Source organism: Aethalodelphis obliquidens, unplaced genomic scaffold (genome assembly GCF_003676395.1).
Source record: "Aethalodelphis obliquidens isolate GAN/ISIS:26980383/991018 unplaced genomic scaffold, ASM367639v1 scaffold4, whole genome shotgun sequence".
Taxonomy (NCBI): Eukaryota; Metazoa; Chordata; class Mammalia; order Artiodactyla; family Delphinidae; genus Aethalodelphis; species Aethalodelphis obliquidens.
The window spans coordinates 13530751-13537129 of record NW_020837948.1 but is presented as its reverse complement, the minus strand read 5'-3'; positions in this window follow the sequence as shown (position 1 = coordinate 13537129).

Sequence of the window (6379 nt, the reverse complement as noted above, 5' to 3'; positions counted from 1 at the left end):
CCAGTAACAACATCATCAAAAACAAGTACTAGACAAAGCACTGAATTTGGAAGCAGAAAACCCTCAAGCCTGTGGCTCACAGAGATTTCAAGTAATTTACTTGACCTGTCTTTCTGATTATATCTTTCTTGCACATAGAACTGCGAAGATTAAACACTTTAAACTTCTCAGGCTATAATGATTTAAAAGACCAAAATATCAGGACATTTTACTTTTTCTAAGTAGATATGTTTTTCTCTAGTATAAAGTGTTAACTGTTGGGAGGTAACTTGTCTTTTGGTTAGAATGTCTTTAATTTGTTCAACATAATTTAGTAAATCAACCATTCTATTCCTTGATTGTGCATCAGAACCATGCAGGAAGACTTTTCATAACAAATACATGAATCTCATACTAGGATTTGGGGGGTTTTTAATTAAACTGGCCAGGGGTGAGATACCATATACTTAATAGAATAGAGTTTTGACATCTTGAGTCTCCAAATTGGTATGGAATTTGATAGACTATGTCTTTTGGCATTATTAGTAGAATAACACATAAACCTAAATGGAGATAACCAAGTTTGAGGGGTTTTAAGTAATATTTTAAAATATCAGGTACATGAGGAAATCTATCAAACCTGATAGAGGAATAGACCAGGCTAAATACTGGCAATGAGAGAATAGCCAACAAAACACCAAAGTTTCTAAGAGTCAGAAACTTGAGTACTTCACTAAATAGTGATACTTTCAAGTATGTCTCAATTTCTTTGAATCTCATTTGCCTAACCTGTCAGTGAAGTGCTATTTTCTGAAGACCTTTCTGGCTAGGAGGGCCTAATATGGTCTTCCATGAGAATCATTCCAACCACAAACCACCTTGCTGCTTTCCCCTTTCCCTCTTTCTCCTGCTGTTCCCTGATCTCCATCTCCCACCCCTGAATCCAAAGTTGGCAGCATTACAGAAGTCTTCATTGAAACCATTTGGAGCTTTCATAAAAATCTCTGGGTTCTGAAAGGAAGAAGAAAACAGCTGTAAAGGGCCTAAGCCAAAATGATATTTATCAGTGGACTTCCAGATAGGACTGGCTGATGCCTCTGTCTGAAACTGGTCTCTTAATTCTCCTTCCTGAAATCTCATCTTTTGAAGGTTCTCAAATTCACTGTGGGCCAACGTCAACTTCACTGTTAGTCACTAACTTGGGGTCCTAAAGTAGGCTACATAGGGCTTTGCTATTGCAATTCCAGACTCAATGTTGAAAGGTTTGGTAAATGTGGGACAGGACACGTCTGCCTGCCCTACATTGTTTTTTGATTCTTCCCAACACTACAGTACATGTGTGAGACTTTGCTGAAAAGATGCAATTAAAGTGAAATATAGGGGCTTCCCTGGTGGTGCAGTGGTTGAGAATCTGCCTGCTAATGCAGGGGACACAGGTTCGAGCCCTGGTCTGGGAGGATCCCACATGCCGCAGATCAACTGGGCCCATAAGCCACAACTACTGAGCCTGCACGTCTGGAGCCTGTGCTCCGCAAAAAGAGAGGCCGCGATAGTGAGAGGCCCGCACACTGCAATGAAGGGTGGCTCCTGCTTGCCACAACTAGAGAAAGCCCTCACACTGAAACGAAGACCCAACACAGTAAAAATAAATTAATTAATTAATAAAAGTGAAGGCATTCCATTTAAAAAAAAAAGTGAAATATAAATGTAGCAAATTTAAAAATTATCTCCATAAATAGAGAAGAAAGCATTAAAATGTTAAATCCTTCACAGGGGTTCCCTTAAAGATGAATACAGTCCTAGACTAGTTTCATTGTCCTTGTTCTTATTCCCATCTCAACAGTTCCTCCTTCAAACATCAATTGCACAAGCCACAACTCCACCTAGGGAACAATGCCCATTCATAACTCCCTAGCCATGGAAGTCCCTTCCTTTCCCCTGCAACAAACCAACCCCACCCCAGTAATCTACAACATACAGTGGTCCCAAATAGTTCATATCCAAATCAGAGGAAATCAGTCTACAATAACATAAATAAGGAATGAAGGACCCAGTTAGGAGCAGGACTGTCCTTCTAATGAGAATCAATCACCTGACTCCATGAACCAATCTCTCTTTCTCCCCTAACTTCTCTGCCTTTTCCTATAATCTCAAAGAAGTATATTTTTTCCTAAGAAAGATTACAAGAAGAGCAATCATTCACTGCCTGAGTTTAGCAAAATTTACACACTAGACATTATGAGGAACAGCAAAAGTTTCTTTTTGTTCACCTTCAACAACAAACGGATGGGAGTAGGAATGCACTTCCCTATGTCTGGTCATGCATGCTCTACCTGTGTGATTCCAAGATAACAGTTTTTCTGAGAAAAACAAACACCACTACGTTAAAGATTCACGTTAATAATACGACACATTACAATTCCAAAGGTTAAAATGTCAAACAAATGTGTATCTTAGAATATAGTTTATCAAGTATTATACATATAGATATACTTATACTAAAAATTCTTGGGCAACCAAATTTTCTTCACCTTGCCCCAGAATTTTTCTTTCTTCCCTCCTGGGAAACTTGAAGTGCATGCAACATAACGATCTAAGAAATATACAGACTTCTATGATGGTGATCCAGCCTTCAGTTCAGGAAACGGCTGATCAGCTGATGTTCACCATTTAGCACTATTATAGGGGCTTGACTCCAAGCACCCGGATAATGCTACTGAAGGTGGAGACTTTGGCTTTATCTAAACTTCATGCTAAAAGCATCTAAAATGGGAAATTTAATTTTCTGTAGAATCAGCCCTTATAGACACCAAATACCAGAGCAAGCAAGCAAACTGCCCCAAACCACCTCAATGTACTGCCATCTCTGCCAACTTCAAGAAGTTCTTGCACAAGTGTTGCAGGCAGACTTTCCTGTTGCACCCCATGAATCCCAGCTTGCTAGATGCACACAGATTTCATAACAGGGATGGGAGCTTAATTTGCTTAAATGGTGGTCTCTACACAGTATTCTGTTTATTCCTCCTTTATAAGGCTTTTACTCTCCCTCTCTTTCCAAGTTTTTATGTTTGGGCACCCTTGAGTTACTTTATCCATCCCACATGAGGGGCCTCACTATATAGTCCACGCTTTTAACTACACAATCATTGAATTATCTTAGCTACTGCCTTCTGTCCAACACTGGTTTATAAAGCTTCGAGTATAAATCACACTTCCATCTACTTCTTTCTGTGTGTGTGTGTTTTAAAGCAATCTTAATGCCACACTTTCCCAGAGGTCCTAGAACTTTGCAAACTTCCTGAAAGCAAATTAAGAAAAGGAAAAAAATCAAGACCAAAAAGGCAATGCTAATGTTTGGGAACCCAGAATTTGGAAGAAGATAAGAGTCAAGAGCTTGTAATGAAAAGCAAAATTGGCTCCAAATTAAAGGCTACTTCCTCCCTTACCTGCCAGGTAAGACCAAAACTAATAAAGGAAATCTAGATTATATTAGCCATCTCAGCAACCCGTGGGGGTATAACCACTCTCCCTCCAAAAAAAAAACTGATTTTTCTGAATTGAAAATAGAAATACACAGACTTTCTACAATATTGATCCAGCCTTCAATTCAGGAAAGGGATAATCACCTACTGCTCACCATTTAGTACTGGTAAACTGGCATAACAGCTAACATCATGATCTCTTTCACAACATACGAGAAGTATTCCAATTCTTGCTTGTTCTTTCAGATTTCACTGACGTGGACCACTATTCATGAATATTTGGTTTTATTTTTCTAACTTTGCGCTCTCTCTGTTTCTCCCTCTCTCTTAAGCACATTTCCTAACTGATTCTTCTGGGATTTATCTTTATTGAAACAACCATACGAGCAATGGGAAAGGTCTTAGTGTTAAACTTTTAGTTATTGCCATATCCAGATGTCTGCCATCTCCATGGCTAGAGTGAATTTATAATGAATTGAATTTATTTATTTTTATCTAGATACTTGGACATTGTGTAGATACGCTTCTCTTTGAGGAAGCAAGGTAAGAATAATGTTTACATAAGTTTATGAAATTTAACATAAATATCACTATCTTTGGGAAGATCTGTTTCTGTCATAGCATGATTTTTTTCTATAAATTAGATGGCAGAAAATACATTTATTATCTTTGCATAAAAATAAATAGTTCATCAGTAAATATATAAAATTTATGCTATACCTATTTGTGACACACATAGCATATCCTCTATTCACATACTGAGACACTAGTTTTCAAATTGTAAATGAGGTTTGTCCAAATAATAATAACCTTTTAAACCTACTGAAAACTTTTTCCTATAAATTTTGAAATTGTCATATAATTCTAAAGTTTTGTGATCTGATTTCAGCACATATATTAAAGAAATCAATTAACTAAAGTACACTGATAAATTTTAGTTTTAAAAATATGTTTTAAGACAAAGAAAAGCAGCTTATTACTGACAAGTTGGTCAGAAGTTTGCTATTTTTATTTAACTTGCATCAGAGTGATTCTCAAAAACTGAGTTTTTGCATTTCTGTATACTCAATGATGGTGACCAAGCAAAAACCCAGAAATAACACTGAATAGCCAATAACCTATGATTCAACTTTTGGCCAATTTTATTTTTCTAGGATTAAATAATATGGATACAGTCAGAGTTGATATATATGCTGGATATGTGAATGAAAATACAAAACAAAATAACAACATATTTAGCTTTTTCCTCAATGAAAAGACTAAGCTAGCTTAATTTTGCACGGCGATAAATGGTATTAATGTATACTATGTATATTAGTAATGTATCATAATGTACACTAGTAATGTACATTATGAAAACTTTCAGAAAAAAGTCATTAAATTAATGCCTTAATAAAAGTATTAGAAGACCAGAGGAATTCTTTAATCTGATTAACTGATTTCAACCTCTTAAATTAGACAAATTTCATAACAAAAAGTATTTATTCATGTTAAGTGAAACAGCTGGTAATTCAAGATTATTTTAGCTGTCAAGATATTTGTGGAGATTTGATTTAAAAATTTAATTTCATGCTTTAGTTTGTATTAATATATCCCTATATACAAACTCTTAGAAAAGTTGATGAACTTATCTAAAAAATATATTTTATCTTACCAAATATATATTCCCTAAAAGTCTGATGTTTAACCTCATGTTCTCTCTCAATATCTCAAGTAAACATGATCTTAAATGTCATGTCACTTTATTTTTAGGCTTCTGAAGAAATTATTGAGAAAACTAATTATTCTCTACTTAACTAAAAACAGTATTTGTTATTACACAGAGCACTAATACACTCTGGAAAATACCAAAAAGATTTAGAAATAATACTGTGATTAAAAAGTAAATAGTGGGCTTCCCTGGTGGCGCAGTGGTTGAGAGTCCGCCTGCCGATGCAGGGGACAGGGGGTCGTGCCCCAGTCGAGGAAGATCCCACATGACGTGGAGCGGCTAGGCCCATGAGCCATGGCCGCTGAGTCTGCGCGTCCGGAGCCTGTGCTCGGAAACGGGAGAGGCCACAACAGTGAGAGGCCCGCGTACCACAAAAAAAAAAAAGTAAATAGTATGTTCTGGAACTAATTTATACCCAAATGAAAAGAAAAATTATTATGCAAGCCGTTATATAATTTCCAAATGAAATCTAATGGAGTTAAGAAGTGGGAAGCAGCCACAGAGCACAGGGAGATCAGCTCGGTGCTTTGTGACCTCCTAGAGGGGTGGGATAGGGAGGGTGGGAGGGAGATGCAAGAGGGAGGAGATATAAAGATATATGTATATGTATAGCTGATTCACTTTGTTATAAAGCAGAAACTAACATACCATTGTAAGGCAATTATACTCTAATAAAGATGTTAAAAATAATAATAATTAAAAAAAAAGAAAAGGGTATAACACTTAGTGCTTTGAAGAGTATTATGTATGCTATGATTTGGTGAGTTTTTTTCTTTTGTGTTTCTCTTTCTGCCTGGTTTTTTAATGTAATTCCAATAATTGAGAGCAATTTAGTGTAGGATTGTACCAGACAGTTTTGTAAAAATAAGTGACTATTTTATTCCTTTATTACACACTTTTAGTATTGGATTACTTGGTTTATTTTTTTACTTATTTCCCTGAGTGTGTGCATGAGTGTTCTGTTTGCTGTAACTGATACCCATAATAGCAGATCAGAGAAATTTCATAGCAAACTGATTTGTGCTGAACTTTGAAAGATGTATAAGGTTGTGGTATTTCAGAAATGCTAATTTTTATTTATAATCACTACAGAATGTTAAATACAGCATTTATGCTCCACTATTACATTTCTAAAGAAAATCGGCAAACTTTTTTTTATAAATTCAATATTGATTGATAAGTGTCTTATGCACTTCCATGTACACAT